Source organism: Aegilops tauschii, chromosome 7 (genome assembly GCF_002575655.3).
Source record: "Aegilops tauschii subsp. strangulata cultivar AL8/78 chromosome 7, Aet v6.0, whole genome shotgun sequence".
NCBI classification, from domain to species: Eukaryota; Viridiplantae; Streptophyta; class Magnoliopsida; order Poales; family Poaceae; genus Aegilops; species Aegilops tauschii.
The window spans coordinates 614,412,196-614,424,903 of NC_053041.3; the positions used below are offsets into that span (position 1 = coordinate 614,412,196).

The 12,708-nt window shown below is 41.9% G+C and overlaps 1 pseudogene; it reads left to right on the top strand.

Moving 5' to 3' along the window:
- The window catches only part of LOC109744110 (citrate-binding protein-like), a 38,883-nt pseudogene extending 33,740 nt beyond the window's left edge, over positions 1–5,143 (top strand).
- The last annotated feature ends 7,565 nt before the right edge of the window (positions 5,144–12,708 follow it).

Genomic DNA, 12,708 nt, shown 5'->3' on the forward strand with positions numbered 1-12,708 from the left:
TTTTCAGTCATTTACCAATCTGTTTAGATAGCTAAATGACCGTGAAATTGGAAATCACTACAAAATGAACTCTGAAAATGTTGGAACTTGGCATGGTATCATCATTGCACCCGCATAGCATGTGCAAAAGAGTAGAGAGGGTCACGGCGAAATATGGACGCACTTCGTGTAACAACTGGACAATCTCTTTCGGAGTATCAGGGTTTCGGACGAGAACTCATCTGTTACACGGGCAGTTCAATGTTTCTTAAACTTATTTGAACTCCAGACTATTTTTACGTTCAGTATGCAGCATTCAAAGCGACGTCATCAATTTCCAGCATGTTCTGACATCATTTGCTATTTTTCAGTCATTTATCGATTTGTTTAGAGAGCTAAATGTCCGTGAAATTGAAAATCACTACAAAATGAACTCTGAAAATGTTGGAACTTGGCATGGTATCATCATTTCACCCGCATAGCATGTGCAAAAGAGTAGAGAGGGTCACGGCGAAAACTGGACGCACTTCGTGTACAAACTGGATAATCTCTTTCGGAGTATCAGGGTTTCGGACGAGAAAGCAAAAATATTCACAAAGAAACTAAATACAGCAAAAAAACTACTCAGAAATAAATAGAAGAAAATAAATAAAACAGAAAAGACAAAAACTATATAAAAAATTGTTGGGGCTCTGCCCAGTGGGCCTGCCAGACCTAGGGTGTGCATATTCAGGCCCAGAAGGGCCAGCAGGTTCACAGGGCAGCGCGCCATAGTTAGGCCCTGAAGCCTGCTATATAGAGAAGTTCGAAGGAGCAGCCGCGGCTGGGTTTATAAACCAGTGCGGTTGCCCTTCGCTCGGCGAGGTGGGACTAAACATTGTGCACCGCCGGTGGCAGCGCACAACCATTAGTACCGATTGGTGGCTCCGACCGGTATTAATGCGTGGGCCTTTAGTACCGGTTGGTGGCTCCAACCGGTACTAAACGGGGCCGTTTCCCGCCGCTTGACCTGGCGAAAATTGGCTTTAGTACCGGTTGGAGCCACCAACCGGTACTAAAGGCCCCTCCTATATATATGGCACTTACAAAAAATTCAGTTTCATCGACCACCACTTCTTCTTCAACTGCTTCACGCGACATAGCCACTGCCGCCGCGCCGTCGCCCAGCGCGCGCCGCCCTCGCCACCCCCGCCGCCCGTCGTCGCTGTCTCGTGCCGCCGCCCCCATCGTCGCCGTCCCCGTCGTCGCCGTCTCGCGTTGCCGTCGCCGCCCGCCTTCCCCGTCGTCGCCCCCGCCCTGCCGCCCGTCGTCGCACCGCCCCCGTCGCGTCGCCGTCTCAAGCCGCCGCCCCCCGCTCGTACACACACACACATACACACACATACACACACACAGACACACACACACACATATTTCTTTACTTATTTTCTGTTTTCTGTTGTTTAGATTAATGTTAGATGAATTACGTAGATAAGAATGTGTTAGAATGTTAATGTTAGATGAATTATATGGAAAAGATGTTAAATATTAATGTCAATTTTAGATGAATTAGCTAGATATTAATTAGGTATATATATGAGATTTGAACTAGTTGAATTAATATAACTAGTTTATTTTTAGTATGAAAATTAATAGAACAAGTTTATTTTTAGTAAGAAAATTTAGGTATATGAGATTATTTGAACTAGTTGAATTAATATAACTAGTTTATTTTTAGTAAATGCGGAGTTGAACTAGTTGAATTAGTAGAACTAGTTTATTTTTAGTAAGAAAATTTTGGTATATGAGATTCGATGATCTAATTAAAATATTACTATATATAGCTACTTTATATATTTTAGTAAGAAAATTAATAGAACTAGTTTATTTTTAGTAAATTATTAGTTGAATTAGTTGAATTACTAGAACTAGTTTATTTTTAGTAAGAAAATTTAGATATCTGAGATTTGATGATCTAATTAATAGGAAATGTCGTCTGACGACGAAAAAGATTTCATTAAGTGCGAATACTGTGAAGACCAGCGCGGCCTGTGCGACAGAAATTTCCTTGTTGATGTTAGGCGCCTCAGCATCAAGCTGGATGAGACCTTCGAAGTGGATACAGTAAGTCACAACGACAAGTCTTTTTTCGTAATTAAGCATGACTTATATATGCATCATTTGCTTCAACTTATAATTTTAAATTTTCACTATTCTACTAGCGCATCCCCTGCCATGCAAGAATTTTTGTCTTGGATAAGATAGGTTTCAGTGCTATGGAAACTATGGAGGTAAAGAGAGTTTACCTGAAGACCGAGCATGGTTATACTTTCAACGTCAAATTATACAATGCAGACATGTACACCTATTTTGAATGCAAAACTTGGCAAACACTATGTAAGGCTTATGCATTTGAGCCTGATATGGTTATCACCTTTGATATTCGTCCGGAAGATGATATTGAAGGTAATAGAGACATCTGGGTCGATGTGCAGACGCCTCCAGTTCTACCATTATGTGAGTTTCTCAACCATATTTATGTCTTTGATATTGTTTATTCAAAAATAGTTGACAACTAATTTCTATTGACAGCTTATTTCCATTCAAGCAAACATGTCCGGCGGTTGGTAGACAGGACCTACTACTGTCCCGGAGCTGAACTAAACTGCGAGGAGATAAGTCATTATGTTTCATGGCTTGAGGATCTTCATACTGTCAAGACAAATTTTCTTCCTGCACTTAGAAATGTTAGTACTCAAAACGTGCAACCAATAGTGATCGTATTGAACTACGGTCACATCTATTTAGGAAAGATGGTAAGATTTTTACTATTTGTCCTCAGTGCATCTTTTGCATACATTATTTTTTGCTAAACTTTCATTGCTAAGTATATTAATTACTATACGATGTTCTTCAACAGGGACTCCCGATGACAGTTTTGCCTCAGTGGATCGAGACTAAAGGTCACATGTCAATGGTTAGCTTACGGCCAAGATATCCTACATTGCACATGACTGCATTCAGGATTTCTAAAAGCGATGAATGCTTAATAGTGAAAGATTGGTGCAAAATTGTTAACGATCCCAGAGAAGTACTAGGGGGCAGCAATGAGAAGTGCAGCCCATGATTAGGAGACAGGTTCATCTGCATGCTCCAGTATGATGAATCAGGAGAGCTATACATGTTCTATGCTATTTTACCTGAGAGAGAGCAGCAGGAGTGATTTAGCTAGTTCATGCTCTTAGTACTTGTCCTCTCATGTCCGTGTTCTTCGTCCTGAACTTAATCTCAAAGGATGATTTGCTTTGATGGTGTTATGAACGCTTATAATATCATGACCATGTTGAACTCGATGATATCTTTGCTTCTGGTACAAGTGAATGTTTTTTCTTTAAGCTAGTGTTGGTGGTGATTAGATAGCGGTAACGACTATGATAATTAAATAGTGGTAATGACGACTATGATGATTTTTAGCTAGCTAGTATACTGTGTTGATGATATGATGCAAGAGTTTTTATATTAATATGATGATGATGATGATGATGATGATGATGATGATGATGATGATGAGTTATTATATTATTTATGAAAGAAACCGCAGATTAGTTTCAGCTAGATGGATCATAGCTAAGTGATCAAGTATATGCCATATCCATATTATATCACTAGGTGATCAAGTATAATATGGATGGCATATACTTGATCACTTAGCTAGGATCAACATGCATCCAGTCGAAACTAATCTGCGGTACTTTCACCTAATGATTTAACAACTAAAATAATCACTAAATTAAATTGAAAACACAAAATTAAAGGAAAAATAAAAAATAATACCAAAACACCCCCAAACATTTAGTACCGGTTGGTGTTACCAACCGGTACTAATGTCCTGCACGCACCCGGGCCTGGATCGTGCCACGTGGTGGCACTTTAGCGCCGGTTCATGATGAACCGGTACTAAAGGGGTGGGCCTTTAGTCCCCACTCTTTAGTGCCGGTTGTGGAACCGGCACTAAAGGCCCTTACGAACCGGCGCCCGGTTCTGCACTAGTGAGATAAAATAGATGATGTGGCAAGCAATAAATGAAGAAATGGAGGAAAGTGGTAACATACCTAGTTACTAGTAGTATGAGTACATATATCAAGGCAAAATGAGTCTATAGCCTAATAAATGAAGTGTTGCATGTTACCACACATATGTTACTTCCCACTATAGAGGTAGTAACATAGACTAGTAACATGTGCATGTTACTAGTCTATGTTACTACCCATTGTGGCTAGTCTTAGTAGTATGAGTAACATCACACATATCAAGGCAACATGAGTCTATAGCCTCATAAATGAAGTGTTGCATATTACCACACATATGTTACTCCCCACTATAGAGGTAGTAACATAGAGTAGTAACATGGGCATGTTACTACTCTATGTTACTATCCATTGTGGCTAGTCTTAGTTATTAGTATTAGTGCCGGCACGGGTCGGCCGCTTTGAATGGATCGTTTGGGATTGGGACGAGGGGAGGCCCATCATTAACTTGCAGCCGACGGTCGTTGTTCTGTACCGCGACAAGCCAGTTGTACCACCGGGATAGCATAATTGTGGACCGGTGTTCAGCCGTTCGTTTCTACGGCGCCGTCTTCGTAGCCAACTGTTGTCACGGACGTAGTCTCCCTGTGTCCCCACGACCGCATACATTGAAGCATGCAACGCGTCATCCACCAATTCGACCACAAACCGGGTGCACGCGAGCCTGTCCACGCCATCGCCGTTCTCATTTTCGCATAGAACAATCATAAATCAGCCATGGAGTTTTGTTTGTTTGACGACCTATCGGTGGTGCAGATAACGTACAGTTCCGGGGTGTTGCAGTTCGAGGGGTACGGCTACGTGCCGGCCAGCACGACGGGGGTGTCTGTGATGCAGGTGTTCGGCGCGGCAGGCCCGCCGAGGAACACGACACTAATGCTGCACGTCTACGGCGGACGGCTCGTGTACTATAACGATGAGACCAAGGTCGTCGACGGCTGCATCTATGACCGGTGGTTCGGGCTCAACGTGGTCCAAGATGTCCAAGGATCGCCCTCACCGTGTTCATTGACGGCGACGAGAGGCTGGTCGTCCCAGGCTACGGCGGCGACCTCCACTACTTCAAGTTCGAGGTGTACACTAAGACTCCCTACTGAAAAATGTAAGAGATCAACCTGCAAGATTTGGGCATGAATTAGCGTTTCTGCTCCGGTGCTCCCCCCCGGCTGAACGCGAGGTGGAAAAACACATCGACGGCCAGGATGAACCAAAAAGGTTTATAACGAGGGGCACGATCGTCTTTGTTGCCCCCGCGTATAGCCGTCGAGGAGCCCTGGGAGGCCCGTACGGGCCCAGTTAGATCGTATGCCCGGCCGTATACGTATTTGTATATGGCGGCGTTTTGTGCACGCGTGGAGCCGCCCGCGCGTGGGGCTGCACGTGTCACGGGTAGATTCCAAAACCGTCCCATCATATAAATGTGGACGGCAACCACCTCCGGCCGCATCGCCTACCATTTCCCCCCGCCGCATCGTCTCCCTCTCCCCACTCCCCACTCCCCACTCCCTCTCCTCTCCGCATCCTCTCCATCGCCATGGCGGACGCAGGAGGCGAGCGCCCCGATTGGGGCGCAGATCTGGTGGAGCAGGCGCGGCAGGTCGCTGCGGGCACCTTTGTGAGGGGACGTGCCGGCGTCCAGCGCGGTGCTTCCCCCGCTGCAGATCTGGAGAAGGCGGGGGCGGGCTGCAGCGGCGCAGTCCAGCCAGATGCGCCCGCTCTGGCGATCTCCGGCAAGGCGCAGAAGGTGGAGGCGGGCTCTGGCGAGGCGCAGAAGGTGGAGGCGGGCTCTGGCGAGGCGCACGAGGTGGAGAAGGTGGAGGCCGGCTCTGGCGAGGAGCAGGCGGAGCAGAAGGTATCTGCTTATCACTTTAATATGGTAGTTTTTAGATTGTAGGGTTTGTGGCCAGAAGGTTTTTTGGTTAGATTTGTTGGATGTAGGTTTTTCTCTGCATTAGGGTTTTTGTGTATTTGATGCGTGCAAGAATGGTGGACCTCATACGATTATTAGATTAGGTTAGAAGTAGCCGGATTGAGGGATGGGGTTTTTTCAGATGCTTATTAGATTGGTAGTGGAATTTTTGCAATTCTTTAGGTGTTTGGCTTGAGGATTAGACGATGGATTAGTCAAATATATACTTCTCTATTGGTTTGGGTTGGTGCCTGCTTTAGTTCTTTGGCTTGATGATTAATTAAATGGATGCTTCGTTCTAGGGATTATGCCTGTCATAGTTGCAATTCTTAGATGCTTGATTGATGCATGTTGTCATAGTTGCAGTTCTTTGATGCTTGATTGATGCCTGTCAGGCAGAGGCTATGAGATGGGTTGTGCATGTCCTTGTGTTTTTGGAAAATGTCTACCTGAGGTGATTAGATGGTGCATTAGTTTGGTTGTAAATATAGTGAAGGATGTGCTCATGTAATGGGTGTTGTCATGTTAATCAAAAAGACCTTCTCAAGGGCTGGATTTGTTTGTGTTGGCTTGGGGCTTCTGAAGGAGAGGGGAAGGGGCAGTCTATGCTTATTTAGTTTGGGTTAGTAGTGGAATTTTGCCGTTGCTACAGAGATATTTACAGCATTGAACATCCTCTCCAATGCCGTTGCTTCAGAGATAAAAGCACCTTGGGGTTTTTTCAGTGGTTAGTACTGGAATTTTTGCTTGTTAGATTTTAATTAGTATGAGGTTGAATACCTTATTTAAGGGGAAATTTAAGGTCAGATAGACGTCATATGATTATTAGTCTGTAGTTCAATGCTGCAGACATATATGATTATTTGATTTGATATGTGGTTCAATGATACTGGATGGAAACATATTTGATTTGGAATGCATTAATTTTGATGTGCCAATGAATTGGTTTAGATGATACAAGATTCATCTATAGTATAATTTGTTGTTGTTTAGGTAAGTAAGGAAATTTTAGATGTTTGTTGGAAATGTATGCATTTATAGTTGAAGTTGTACCTAATTAACTACTGCATTATGTTAATATGTGTAGGAGCTTTGCTGCATTATCCCAAAAACAGTAATTTTTGCATATTAAAATTTGTAGTTGGCTTCTGTAATTAGTAGCAATGGATGTAATTTTATATTTAGGGGGCTAAGAGATAACTCACTTTACAATTGCAGAAGGGTGGCCTCAAAAACAGTAACATGGCCTTGAAATGTTGTCCTTGCCCAAAATTTTATAAACCAAATGTTGTAGGCAGGCCTATTGTCCAGCCTCATAAAATTAACCTGGCCAGAGATTTTCCTCTTGTGCAAATACTTATGATGAATTACAAAAATATGCAGCTAGGATGCCACCATTGTATAACTATGAAGTAAACATTCCAAGGCAGGATCCTAGCAACAAAATATACTATATATGTTTCCATTAAGTAGTGTGGGGGGGATTCCCTCAAAAGAAAAGTGTTGGGTTAATCCAGGGAATGTCAAGAATTCAGCTTGGATTTTCATTAGCATTTATGAAGGAAAGCATTTGTCTGTTGATTGATTGCTTAGATTCTGTATTTATAAGGAAAGCATTTGGTCACTTGCAACATACCAATGTGGTTCACATTCACAATTTTGTCTGTAATGACATTCTTTGAACTGCAATTCAATTCATTGTAATTGATGTGCTTGTTTGACAATATAGCAAGAGGAAGAGGAGCTTGTGGGAAACAAGAGGAAGTGGGACAAGACTGGGTTCTACCCATATGACTCTGATGAAGATGAGCCGTATGAGGTAAGGCCTAGTTGAAATGTTATTTGTGCATTGAGTTACTATTACGTGTTTATAGTATTTGAATGCATAATGTATTAATGTCAGTCATTAATGTGTCCAGTATGAATCTGGAGATGATGTGGTCGAGGGGAACGTCGAGTCGTTTGAAGAGAAGGTGGTGTTGAAGATCAGGGCCCAAGGACCTGGTATGTACCACAACTGGAGGACGGAAAAGTACCGCTGCCCCTTCTGCAGCAAGCCCAAGCCCAGGTCTGGGTTATTGGAGCATCTGATGGAACATTGCCGGGCTACATCGATCTCCAGTGATGAGTACAAGATCAGGGCTGAGCATTCTGCCCTCCTGAAGGTCCTGAGAAACCCTAACCTCTAGTCCTACATCATGCTGATCATCAGAAGCTGGAATCCGTACTCATCATCAGTATATTTGATGATGTTTTACTTTTGGAAAGCTGCATCTGGGTCTGTACTGGTTGGAAACTACCTCTATTAATGTAATGTAATGTAATGTAATGTATTGTGTGTCTGAATTGGATCTGTTGTGAACTGCCTGGTACCTGTGGTGGTAACCTAGAATGCTATCTATATATGTGTGGCCTTAACTTTATTGGTGGTGAATGCTTCCTTCATGTTTACTTGTTGTTTCGATGGTGCAATGATCACAAATGGCGCTTCAGTGTTGCTTCAGACATGCTGCAACACTTGTCTATGCTGTGGGCAAGTGCAACATGCTGTGCGCATGTGCCAATTATACCAAATATTGAATCTCGCAATGTTCCAAATTGGCTGTCATGAATTATAGTACATGGGGTTTCGTAAAGTTACTGATAATTGTTCATCCTCACACATTCCATCAATGCATAATTTGAATAAGCAAAAAGATCAAATGTTCCATCATTTGAACCAATGTTGCAATAACAGAGCAAATATTCCATCATCAAAGTGTGAAGGAATTAAATGTAAATTTAGAAGAGTAATGTAATACTAGTTAAAAATAATGTGTGCAAAAAAAGGAATTCAAAATAAGATCTACTTTATTTTTTAATAAAGTTATATTACCCTACTTATTAGAATTTTGAAAATGTCACTTATTTATAAGAAAAGAAAATATAAATATTCAAAAAGATGTGTTTGATAAAAATACCTTTTGAATTTTTGGTATGTTATTATTTGAGGGGTCATGTAATTTTTATGTTAATTTTTTAGTGCTCAGGTAATTTTTATGTAAACTGAAGGAAAAGGGAAAAATAAACAAAAGGAAAAGCATGGGCCAGTGTAGCCATCTTGGAAACCTAACTTTATAAATAAAAAAATTCAAAAAAATAAGAGGGCATTAAAAAAATAAACAAATATAAGAGGGCATTAAAAAATAAACAAATATAAGAGGGCGTTATAAATTAAAAAAATTCAAAAAAATAGAAAGAAAATATAAGAGGGCATTATAAATTTCAAAGAAAATATAAGAGGGCATTATAAACAAATATAAGTGGGCATTAGAAATTTCAAAGAAATGTTGGAAAAAGAATATTTTACAATGCCCCCCTGAGGTATAGACTGATGTTTTGACCAGCCAGTCTAGAGGGCATTATAAATTAATAAAAATTTCAAAAAAATACAAAACCTTGAAAACTAGCTTTGTTTGTGCAAGATATCATGTGTGCCAAAATTGAGGTGATTTGGAGGTGGTCGAGAAAATGACCGCATTCCGGAGGGGCCATTTGGTCTAACTTAAGCCAGTTTTTAAACAAATGTGATTTTCCCACCACCTCAAAATCACCCAAATTTTCTTGCACATGGTGACCCACATGTGCCAAACATGCCTATGAAAGAAATTTTGGAAAAAGAATATTTTACAATGCCCCCCTGAGGTATAGACCGATGTTTTGACCAGTCAGTCTAGAGGGCATTATAAATTAATAAACAATTCAAAAAAATATAAAACCTTGGAAACCTACCTTTGTTTGTGCAAGAGATCATGTGTGCCAAAGTTGAGGTGATTTGGAGGTGGTCGGAAAAATGACCGCATTCCGGAGGGGCCATTTGGTCTAACTTAAGCCAGTTTTTGAACAAATGTGATTTTTCCCACCACCTCCAAATCACCCAAACTTTCTTGAACATGGTGACCCACATGTGCAAATCATGCATATGAAAGAAAATTTGGAAAAATAATATTTTACAATGCCCCCCTGAGGTATAGACCGATGTTTGGACCAGTCAGTTTAGAGGGCAATATAAATTAATAAAAAATTCAAAAATATAAAACCTTGGAAACCTATCTTTGTTTGTGCAAGAGATCATGTGTGCCAAAGTTGAGGTGATTTCGAGGTGGTCGAAAACATGACCGCATTCCAGAGGGGCCATTTGGTCTAACTTAAGCCAGTTTTTGAACAAATGTGATTTTTCCCACCACCTCCAAATCACACAAAATTTCTTGAACATGGTGACCCACATGTGCCAATCATGCCTATGAAAGAAAATTTGGAAAAACAATACTTTACAATGCCCCCTTGAGGTATAGACCGATGTTTTGACCAGTCAGTCTAGAGGTCATTATAAATTCAAAAAAAATTAGAAAAAACTTAAAACCTTGGAAACCAAGCTTTGTTTGTGCAAGATATCATGTGTGCCAAATTTCAGGTGATTTGGAGGCAGTCGAAAAAATCATCGCATTCCGGAGGGGCCATTTGGTCTAACTTAAGCCAGTTTTTTAACATACGCGATTCTTTCCACCACCTCCAAATCACCCAAATTTTCTTGTACATGGTGACCCACCTGTGCCAAACATGGCTATGAAAGAAAATTTGGAAAAATAATACTTTACAATGCCCCCTTGAGGTATAGACCGATGGTTTGACCAGTCAGTCTAGAGGGCATTATAAATTAATAAAAAATTCAAAAAAATAAAACCTTGGAAAACTAGCTTTGTTTGTGCAAGATATCATGTGTGCTAAAATTGAGGTGATTTGGAGGTGGTCGAAAAAATCATCGCATTAAGGAGGGGCCATTTGGTCATTAAGCCGGCTTTTGAACATACGTGATTTTTTCCACCACCTCCAAATCACCCAAATTTTCTTGTACATGGTGACCCACATGTGCCAAACATGGCTATGAAAGAAAATTTGGAAAAACAATACTTTACAATGCCCCCTTGAGGTATAGACCGATGTTTTGACCAGTCAGTCTAGATGTCATTATAAATTCAAAAACAAATTAGAGAAAAATTTAAACCTTGGAAACCAAGCTTTGTTTGTGCAAGATATCATGTGTGCCAAATTTGAGGTGATTTGGAGGTGGTCCTGACATGTGTGCAAAATTTGACATGTGAAATATTCAAACAATTAGACATGTGACATATTTTGTTTAAAACTTGTGTGCAAAATTAGACATTTGACATATGCAAAAAAATTGAATACAAATTTAAAAATTTACTTTGGGTATCCTCACATGGTGGAAATGTTTGGTCCAAATATTTTTAATATTTTTAAAATTTATATTTAATTTAAAATTTGAAAATTTAATGATTCAAACTTGTTTGCAAAATTTGACATGTGACATATGCAAAAAATTAGACATGTGACATATGCAAAAAAATTATATAAATAATAAAAAAATGCCAGCCTACCAACAGCATTTATATGAAACCCCACGGCCTGCATACGACTAGTAACCCATTGGGCCAGGATGCAGGCCCGCGGTGATTGTATATAAGTTGCCGGTAGGCCCAACGGGGCAGAGAGAGACTGGTTAGGCAATGAGCTGCCTGCTTTAGATAGGAACTTGAGATGATTAGCTCAGGTGGGTTTATAAACCGGTGCGAGCTCCTCTCCGTTGGCGAGGTGGGACTAAACTCCCACCACCCCGAAACAGTGCCCGCCGCGGCTTTGATTTGGGCCCAATTTGGGTGGGCCGTACCAGGCTGGCCTCACACGTGGTTATCAGCTGGAGATGGAAAAAATTCCCCATTTCATCTGGCAGATACGAACCCTAGGTCTTTGCTTCTGTTCCCCATTCACTCCGTGAGCTCAAATCTCACATCTGGCGTTGCCGGCGATGGGGGCCAAGAAGGGAAGGAGGTCGCGGTCGGCAAGTGATTGCCGCCGCGCTCAAGAAAAGTGGGAGGAGGCAGTTGGGAAGTTCTGTCAGGGCGATCTGGAGAAGAGGGCGAATGTGGAGGAGATCTGCAGCTGGTTTCCCAGCTTGCAGATGTTCATCGACCATGGTAGGGGTCTCATCAAAGTGCTTACGGGCAATGAGAAGAAATCGTTGTTTGGTCTTGCTCGAGGAGTTGTTCCAGTCCAGGTTTTCCTCTGGGCTATGAACGAAGCGGAGAACTCCCTGGATCCGCGTCAGCGTGCGAGGTGGTACATGTACCGCTCCCGCCGTTGCGCCCCTCCTATTCCAGTGCCAGATCTTGTCGGAGTGTTGCTCGCGGTGCCTGCTTCGGTTGATCAGTCCAATGTTCACTCTGGCAGTGATATGGAGCAGAGCAAGGATGACAGTGATAGTGAAGATGTGGAGCATAGCGAGGATGTGAGTGATAGCGAAGATGTGGAGCAAAGCAAGGATGAGAGCGGGGAAGAGGAGGTTGTTCTGCTGCTGGACGACAGTGCTGGAGAGGAGGAGCAGGATGATGTTGTCCAGGAGCAGCCGGCGGACGTGCAGATTGTGGGTCCAGGGATGCCGCAGCTCGGAGACAGGACCATGCCGATTGAAGCGGAGACCTACATCCGTATGGGCATTCGTCACTCAGAGCGCATCAACAAGTTGAAGGACAAGAAAACAAAGTGATGGCATGTCAGTGTCTTCAGTTAGTCTATCTGTGTGAGTCAGTTTGGACCCGTTTGATAGCATACTATGTTCTAAGTTCTTTGAGAATACTTCAGTATTTGAGATTATGTTAGTTGTATTTACAGTGAGCTGTTTGGTTGCCCCTAATA